At 31.0% G+C, this 10,452-nt stretch overlaps 1 long non-coding RNA gene across 1 annotated transcript; it reads left to right on the forward strand.

Moving 5' to 3' along the window:
- Positions 1-6,651: 6,651 nt before the first annotated feature.
- On the forward strand, positions 6,652-10,246 carry LOC121225067 (uncharacterized). The gene is made up of 3 exons (XR_005922855.1): positions 6,652-6,906; positions 9,789-9,929; positions 10,016-10,246. It is a non-coding gene; the product is annotated as an uncharacterized lncRNA (long non-coding RNA).
- Positions 10,247-10,452: the final 206 nt, after the last annotated feature.

Below are 10,452 nucleotides of genomic sequence, written 5' to 3' on the forward strand. Positions count from 1 at the left end.
AGAGCGTTTGTTAAGCTCATTCTCTCAAATTTAAATTTGGTGAATGCATCAAGTATGTCTCAATAGGACCACCCAAACCCTGGGATACGAATTCGTTAAGAGTAAGAACTCAACCTTATGCATGTACATCATTCGCCATAGGGATAGATAAAAATATACAATATGAGTCTTTCCATCGTTTCATTTGACCATATTAAACTTAGAAAACTAAGTTAGGTATCCACCATGAATTCCTCAACCATTAGGCTTAAGACTCATCCCCCTCGACGAATCAAGAATCATTTTCCTACTTAACCCTTTGGTTAGTGGATCAACTAGGTTTCTTTCAGACCTCACGTACTCTAAAGCAAGTACTCAATTCTTGATTAAATGTCTTCATGTCTTATTTGAATATGTCTCTTCTTACCATTGTAAGCTTAACTATCAACAACACAAATTGCGACTTGTGAGTCACATAATAGAGATACGGGAGGTGTCGATTTTCCCCATAAAGGAATCTCTACAAGTAGATTCCTAAGCCACTCGACCTCTTGTCCGGCTAAGTCAAGAGCTATAAACTCTAATTCCATTATGGAGCGAGCAATACATGTTTGTTTAGTAGACTTCCAAGAAATAGTTGTTCCACCCAAAGTAAATACATACCCACTTGTAAATCTAACTTCATCATTATCAGTTACTCAGTCTGCGTCACAATATCCTTTTAGGGCTATAGGGTTTCCGACAAATTCTAACTTCCAAGTTATAGTACCTTTAAGGTATTTAAGAAAATGCTTTAGAGCATTCCAATGCTCATTGTTAGGATTATGGGTATATCTACTTAGTCTACTGACTGTATAAGCAATATTAGACCGAGTGTAGTTCATAAAAAAACATGAGGCTTCCAATAATTTTAGCATACTCTGATTGAGAAACATTATTTCCTTTATTATTTATTAGTTGTATGCTAGAATCAAAAGGAATTTTCACAGGAGTTACATCAAAGCTGTTAAACTTCTTTAACACTTTCTCTATATAGTGAAATTGATTTAAAGAAAATCCTTTTTCTAATTTGGTAACCTTAACCCCTAAGATTACATCCACCTCTCCCAAATTAGTCATATCAAACTTGGTAGATAAGAAATTTTTGGTTTTGTTAATGACTTCTATATTATTACTGAAAATTAACATGTTATCTACATACAAACTTATGATGACACAATTAGAACCAAACATCTTAAAATACATACATGCATCTGCACCATTAACAATAAAACCAAAGTTAAGAATAGTTTTATGAAATTTCTCACACCATTGTTTTGGAGCATGTTTGAGACCATACAAAGATTTTTTAGTGTACAAACTTTATCTTCCATATTAGGTGCCACAAATCCTAGAGGTTACTCCATGTAGATCTCCTCGTCCAAATCACCATTCAAGAAAGTTGCCTTCACATCCATCTATTGTACCAGAAAATTGTGAATAGAAGCTAAAGTAAACAAGACACGAATGGTTAAGATCTCAGTCACAAGAGAGTATGTATCAAAATAATCTACTCCAAGTTTCTGAGTGAACCTTTTTACAACTAATCTTGCCTTATACCTCTGTATTGACCCATCTGGTCTAAGTTTCTTTCTAAAGATCCATATTTTACTAATAGGTTTAAAACCTTTAAGAAAGTCTACTAGTTCCCAAGTGTGATTAGACATAATTGACTCTAGCTCATTATTAATGAAATCTCTCCAAAAACTAGCATCTATTGATTTTATGGCTTAATCATAGGTTTTTGGATCCTCATCTATAAAAAATTCATGAGCAATAGAACCGCTTATTGGTAACTAAAAAATATAGACTTTTTTAGCATTTTTTGATCATTAATTCATGCAAATTCCAAGTGTTTTTCATTAGATTTTGTAATTTTATTAAAAAATATCTAATTTGGATAAAATTTAATACACATATATTTTTAACTATTTTGATGCTAAACTTGAATGATTCTACCAATTTTTTGTAGTTTGGAGCAATATAAGAAAATTCAGTCTTGAAGTCAATTGGGAAGCTCAAATTGCTGTTGCATCCTTACAGCATAAGCCATACGGAAGATGGTTGATTAATAAACAACCATGGACGCCCCAAAATATTATTTTTGGACTCTAAAAATTTATTTGACCCAATTCTCAACTAGGTTGATGAAACTAGACAGCCTGATGCAAAGAAAGAGGCCCGAAGCATCCAATTGAGGAGGAATGAGCCACCAAACCACGAAAGGCCCAAGCCATCCATGATATTGCCCAAATCAACCATCCAAAGCTGATTTAGATAATTAAAAAAATCAATCCCTAGATTTCTTAATATGATTGTTCCAACCCCTCCACTTTTAAAGCTTTTTATTTCAAGCACCTAGCTAAAAATAGCAAGCCATCAACACCCTCTCACTACAATGAAGGGCCGACCACATCAAGAGAGAAAATCAAGGCTCTTAATTCTTATTTTTAACCATGCTTCACTAGTATAAATAGACCCTCACTTTTTCATCAATTCACCTCTCAATTCATTCTTCCATCTTTCATCATTCATCTCCCATTTGTTCTATATTTTCTCTCTTTTTCCTTTCCCTATATTTTTCCCTCTCGAAAGAGTGTTTGCAAGGTTTGAGAGCAACCCCATTCGACCATATTGAGAGCTTCTTAGCTTGGTTGTTTTGGCAAGAAAGGAAAGAATAAGGGAAAAAACAATTAAGTTATGCTTCGGAGATTTACTAGAAATGACTTAGAGTTTCTTCTTTCCTTTAAATCTTTTTTTATCAATTCCATGATTATGATTGCAACTAAGTGTTTTGTTTTCAACATAATCATGATTGCTTAGTTTTTTTGGTGTTAGAATAATTTGATTTTCTTAGTTTAATTTATTTAATTTTGTTAAAGATGTTCTGTGCTTTTGATCTGTTTATTCATACAAGTAAAATCATGACTATGTTTCTTATGCATTATGAATGTAAGGAAATGACTGGATTAAGTAATTAATCTAATCAAAGTTTTAATTAATTGACAAAATACTTGTGTGGTGTATGTTTAATCAAGTAGAGATTAAATTTGTAATAATACAAATAATATTAATACATTACATAGCCTTGTATGAAGTCCTGCTTATAAAATTATAAGTTTATTAAATATAGAAATATGTGAGATAGAATTAGTAATTGAATAAGTCTAACATTTTTACTCAATTAAATAAAGGTTATTATATGATCAACTTCCCACGGAATCTCCGTAACATCTTTTAATAGTGTTTAAATAAATCTAAGCTAGGAAAGAAGATTATTCAAACACAAACATGTTATTATGATAACTCTAAAAAAAACTTTCATATTTTTTGTGTTTAATTTATTTTGACATACTTAGGTCATTTTTAGTTAATTAAATTATTTAGTCTATCCACTCTTACTTGTTTGCATCATATTTTAGTATAAATTATTTTCACTACCAATTTGTTTAAGTTTTAATTTTTCACAAAGAATTGCTTATACAGTCCTTATGAAGACGATACTCTATACTTATCACTTTATTACTTGTCAACGATTGTGTACACCTACATATTTCGGCGAACCACTTATCAAGTCTAAATCACTAATCTGAATTAGAAAGGAAGTAAGGATATTAGGTCTGAAACTAGTGACACTTCTTTGTCTTTTACTCCTCCTAAGTTCAACATCATCATTAAGAACATCTTTATCACGTGCACTAGAAGAAGAAACATGTTCATCTAACTGTATATCAGTAGTTATGCTAGATTTATTTAAAGGAAAAACATTCTTAAAGAAAACAACATCTCTAGATTCACATATGGTATGATCATGCAAATACATGAATCTATATACAACACTATTTAGAGCATAACCAACAGATACAACATCAACAATTTTAGGTCTAATAATGCTCTTTTTAAAAGCAAGCAAGCCTAATTTTGCAAAACACCCCACCACTTTCAAGTATTTTAGATTAGGGGAATAACCTTTCCACAAGTCACATGGAGTACAGTTTAAATTTTTATGAGGCAGTCTATTAAGAATATGGCTTGTAGAAAGTACAGCCTCCCCCCACATACTGTCAGGTAAACCAGAACTTAGTAGTAAAACATTCATAATTTCTTTTAAAGTTCTATTGTTCATTTCAACTATGACATTCTGTCGTGGAAAATAATGAGCAAAAAACTAGTGTATAATATCATCTTTGTCACAAACCTCTTTAAGGAAATCAATGTCATATTTACCACTTCTACCAGATTTAAGATGTTTTATTCTCCTATCAAACTGATTTTCTACTTTTGCTTTATAAAGAAAATTTTTTTTTATCATCTCCATCTTTCGATCTTAGAAGATAAACCTTTGTATATTTAGAGTAGTCATCTACAAAGGTGATATAGTAGCGTTTTCCACTCTTACTCTCTGTATTTTTAAAGTGTGCTAGATAAGTATGAACTAACACTAAAAGTTTAGTATTCCTATCAGTAAGAGTTTTTAATAAAAGTTTAGCCTTCTTGGATTCAACACAAATTTCAGATTTATTAAAGCTACTATCATCTAGATTAGGGAGTAGATTCATTTTCATGAGCTTCTTTAAAGAATGAATGTTCACATGACCTAACCTAGCATGCCACATATCAAGGGACTCAAAAATATAAGCATAAGTGGTGTTTTTATTATTATCAGTAAACATAGTCTCAATCACAAATAAATTTCCACTCAGATAACACTACAGCAAAACAGGTTTTTAACGGCATTTTTAGCGGCATTTGGGGAAAAAATGCCGCTATAGATCGAGCTTTAGTGGCGCTTTTTGGAAAATGCCGCTATAGATCGACTATTAGCGACGCTACTTGAAAAACACCGCTATAGGTAGACAATTAGCGGCACTTTCTGAAACCGCCGCAAAAAAAAATTAACCACAACGCCGTCGTTTTATGGTAGCTTTAGTGGCATTAGCGACGCTTTTTGAAAAACACCGCTAATGGTCGACATTTAGCGGCGCTCTTTGAAAAACGCCGCTACAGGTCGACCATTAGCGGCGCTTTTGGAAAAACGCCGCAAAAGACGTTTTGTTTGTCTATTTATTATTTAACTGGTTTATTTATATTAACTAAAATATAATTTATTTTTAATTGAATATTTAAATTATTCAGAAAAAAAAATGACACGTAGAAAAAATTTGAAAGTAAAAACATAGAAAAATATTTGTTAAAAATGAAAAAAAATTAAAATACTATTATTTAAAATAATTTTAAAGTTTTTTGGGTACATGACTGATTGTTTTTTAATGTATATATTAAATAATTTCTTATATAATCGTAAAAGAGATAGTATTAATTTTAAAATATTGAATTAATTATCATTATAGTTTAGGGTTTATGGTTTAGGGTATACAGTTTAGGGTTTAGGGTTTAGGAGTTACTATTTTAAGGTTTATGGATTATGGGTTTAGGGATAATGGTTTATGGTTTAGGGTTTAGGGTTTAAGAGTTAGTATTTTAAGGTTTATGGGTTATGGGTTTAGGGATTATGGTTTATGGTTTATGGTTTAAGGGTTGGGGTTTAAGTTTTAAGGTTTAGGGGTTAGGGGTTTAAGGTTTATATTTTATGATTCAGAGTTTAGGGGATAGGGCTTAGGGGTTTAGGGTTTAAATTAATTAGTGTTTTTTAATCAAGCCTTTTTCACCCTTATTTGTAGGGTTCTTAGAATGTCATATGTTCGTCCTCGTGTTAGAAACAAGCTTCAGACACGAATACTTCAAGTAAAATCAAGAGTCAACGGAATAGAATTATCCTTTCTATTAACCAACCATGAACTTCTTTCGGATTGATTTGATCCTTCTAATTTATTCGATTCTATCGTAACATCATAAGCTTTGTCTTCTCTAATACAAAAAACTACGTATCCTTCATCAAGAAGACATATCCAGCTCGAGTTTTCATATTATTTAAAATTATTTTCATGCACAATTATAAAATTTTACAAATTAAATATATAGTGTGGAACGAAATAAATTTAATTTAAAGGAATTTAAGAAATAATTAAACCTTTCAAATATAGAAACAAAGAAGAAAATTGGATTAAATCTTTAAATATTTAGTAGTATCAAAGGCATTAGCGGCTTTTTTTCATAAACGCCGCAAAAAGTAAGCAATAGGGCAAAAATAATATTTTTAATAAAAATGGCGCCATTTTATTAGATTTCTTAGTGGCGGTTTTGGTGAAACACTGTAATATGTCGGGCTGTAGCGGCGCTATCCTAAAAACGCCACAAAAAGTTATTCTGTTTTTATCAAAACGAAACTTTTTTATTTGTTTTTTAGTGGCATTTTTGGTAAAATGCCACAATAGGTCAGGCTTTAGCGGTGCTAGGTGAAAAACGCTGCAAAAGGTTAATTTGTTTTAATCAAAACAGTGCCGTTTTATTTGATTTTTTAGTGGCGTTTTCGTCGAAACACTGCAAAAGGTTGGGCTTTAGTGACGCTACCAAAAAATGCCGCAAACTGTTATTTTGTTTTAATCAAAACGACGCCGTTTTTGTAGGATTTTTAGTGGCGTTTTTAGTTAAACGATGCAATATGTAGGGATTTAGCAGCGCTAGTGGATAAACGCCGCAAAGGTTGATTTCTTTTAGGCAAAACGCCATCGTTTTGCTCTCCTCCATTTTACCCAACCAATAAACCCGATGAACATTATTCATTTCCCCCTTCTTCTGAATTTTATTTCCCCCTTTTTCCCTAGTCTGAAATCCACCCAAAATTTGCAGCCCAACCTTTTTTCTTCTACTTTTTTCCCCAACCTTTGCGGCTAATTCTTTTTCCCCCCCGAAATCCCTAAGTTCCACCCGAAATCAGCAGCCCAACTATTTTTCCCCAAATCGGCAGCCTTGAAATCGATATTGAAGGTTTGTTCTCGTGTCTTGATTTGTTTTTTCTGCTATGGATTTTATATTATTTTTGGGTATGTTTTAAGATGTGCGTATTTATATTTTAGCTTATTATTGCTCAAAAAAGGTGAATTTGGATTCGACTGATAGAAAAAATGGATATGGGTGTTCATGGTTGTTCATGGCTGTTCATATTTGTTTCCATAATTACAAATGAACATTTTTTTTACTGTTAAGCTAAATTTTGGACTGTTAGGCTAAATTTAGGAGGAGGTTAACATTAAAAATTACATTATTTTAATGGTTTTTGTTGAGTATTATTCTTACTGATATATATAAGTTTAATTGTTTGGTAACTTTTACGTTTAAAAATAATTCAGACATTCGGAAAAAGAAAAAAAAAATCTGAGTTATGAAATAGAAAGAATCATGTAATAATTTAATGCATTACAATCTATCATTTTTATGAATTTTTTTAAAAAAAAATTCACTTACATTTCTATGTTTGTTTGTTAAAAAAAAGTCTTGTTATATACAGATAATTTTTAGATTTATTTTAATTTAAATCTATTATTGGATAGTTGATTATATTGTTTATTTTAAATTTTGATATAATTATTCAAATGAATTGATTGTAATCGTAAAAAAGTATGTAATTGTATGTATCCATGTTGTCATAAAGGACAAGGGTTAAGTCTATTGTGGATGAAATTTCTCATTCTAAATTTATAATGTAAAAAAAAAATCATTTTATTGTAGCCTAGTAAAATTGATATTATATGTGATGGGACTTATAGACAAACACATGTAATTGTACATGATGGATTTCGAATTTGAGTACTTAAAAAGTTGAACTTTTGCTTTTATCAATTATGCCAATACTTTATCAACAGTTCCTTCTTTTTATTAGATACAAATAATTTATTAATCTAGTTTATTAGTTTGAAATTAATATTTAAATTTATATTATTTAAAAGAATAGAATGTTAAATTATTAAGTATGAAATAAATAATAGCATAAACTTTTGATCGTTTATATTCTGAAGTCGTATCAAGGAGCTTGGTTGCTTTATAAGATTTCAATTGATCTATGTTTATATGTTGAGATTTTATATATATACACACATATACTGTGTATAAATATCCTGAATTTGGTCTGTTTGTTTTAATGACAGTGATTATCTATTTAAGCTTTTGCTTATTGGTGATTCTGGTGTTGGGATATCATGTCTACTTTTGAGGTTTGCTGTAAGTTCTTGGTCCTTTGATTTTAATCTTTTGGATCTTAGCTTTATGATTTTTTATCTTCTCTATGCGTTCACCAAATGTTAATGCTTTGAATATCATTTTTCTTTAATTTTGGTCAACCAGGATGATTCATATCTAGATAGTTACATCAGTACCATTGGTGTTGACTTTGTGAGTATCGTCTTCATACTTTTTTCTCTCTTTCTATATTAAGCATAAAATAAACAAACTTTTGCCTAGTAAAAAATCACTTAAAGCTTCTATGCATGTTATTGACAAAGATATTTCATTCCTGTAAGACTCAAATCCCATTACAAGTTTCTTATTGCCATAATAAGCGTTATTTAGAAGGATCAATTGCTAAAGGCTACTTGGCAGAGGAGTGTATGACTTTCCATTCTAGATATTTGGAAGATGTTGAAACAAGCCTGAATAGGCCAAGTAGACATGCTGGGCTTACTGATCATAACTTGGCCGAAACTTATTTATTTCAAAGTTATGGAGAATTAATCGGCAAAGTTGAAATTGCAGAATTAGATGATAGATCGTGGGTACAAGCACATTGATATGTTCTTTTTCACCACGATTCAATGGAATCATTACGCAAGTAAGTTCTAGAATTTGATAAATATTCATCAATTATAATTTGTTTATCTTCTAACAAAGTAAATCTCTTTTTAACATAGTGAGTACAAACAAATATTGAGATCTCATTCACGCTCCCGAAGATTACAACATCGAGAGATTAATAAGTTATTTACAGAATCTTTTCATGAATGGTTAAGCCAAACGGTATGCAATTGAAGCTTTCATTGACAAATAATAATGTTTTCTCATAACATTTATAATTACTCAATTTACTTTTGATTCAATAGGTTTGGAGTCAGAAGGACGTCAATGACGAAGTTAAATGGCTTTCCCAAGGTCCGAATAGAATAGTAAAAAGATATAGTGCCTTCCTCATCAACAGATTCAGATTTCATACAAAATATCGTGAGAGATTAAGGAGAACTCAAAATTGTGGAATAGTTGTTAATTCTTCAATTACAAGTTATGCTAGTGCTAGGGAAATGTGGAGTATTATGAACTTCTTACTGACATAATTGAGTTGGATTACTATGGCAAATGGAAAGTTGTCTTATTTCGATGTGATTGGGCTGATGTTAATACTGCTCACGGAATTAAACAAGAACAATTTGGTTTTACAATGGTGAACTTCTCTCGATTGATTCACATTGGACAACAATTGATAGATGAGCCGTATGTATTTTCTTCTCAAGTGAAACAAGTTTTTTACTCAAAAGATCCAACTGATAAGGGTTGGTACGTTGTACTCCATAACATCCCTAGAGACTTGTTTGACATGGGCAATGGGAGTAAAGATGGCATCGACGATAGATTAGAAACTTTGTCTTTTCTAGAACAAAACTTAAATGAAAATATCCCTAGTACTAGTACACAATTTCAATGGGTTCGCCAGGATGTTGATGAAGATATTTATGAATTATGATGTAGTAAGATTTTACGATTTTTTAATTATATGTAATATCATAATTTAAATCTTGGTCTTATTAAATATTTCAACTATTTTATATGTACTGTTATTGTTGTAATTAGTTGCTAAATTTTCAACTATTTTATGTGTATTGCAGATAAAATGCCTAGAAGAAGATTGCGAGATCTAAGTATTGTTCAAAATACTCCTAACTCGGAAGAAACAAATAGTGAACAACAGACTGCTATTGGATCTTCGAATGTTTCGAATACACCGAACGAAACTGCAGAAATTCAAAGTAATGTTAAATTTAATCTACATGCGTGTTGACTTTTATTATTGATTTCTTTTTCAAATTCTTATATTATAATATACCATTTTCAGCTGAAAGTGGTGGGATGCACAAAGGTCGAGGACGTACGCTACTTAAAGATTTATACAAGTTAAATCCTGTTGAGCGTGTCAAAGTATGTAGAAACAATTTTGGTTAGCCTGTTGGATCAGAAGCTCGACTTTTAGCAAGATATTTGGGCATTATAGCACGAAATGCCAATATGTTGCCTATCAACTACGAGTCATGGCATCAAATGCCTGATAGTAACAAAAATCAAGCTCTCGATAATATTAAGGTAACAAAACGTGAATGTAATTTATAATACTTTGGTTTAAGTTTCATTTATATTTACTTTCTAAACTTGTGTTTTTTGTAGGAGAGGTTTGCTTTAGAGGTCTCGGATAATTATGTCAAGAAGGCATTGGGAAAAAGATGGAGAAACCATAAAAGTACTTTAAAGAAAGAATGTTTTAAGACAAAAACAACC

This window comes from Gossypium hirsutum, chromosome D13 (genome assembly GCF_007990345.1).
Source record: "Gossypium hirsutum isolate 1008001.06 chromosome D13, Gossypium_hirsutum_v2.1, whole genome shotgun sequence".
Classification (NCBI taxonomy): Eukaryota; Viridiplantae; Streptophyta; class Magnoliopsida; order Malvales; family Malvaceae; genus Gossypium; species Gossypium hirsutum.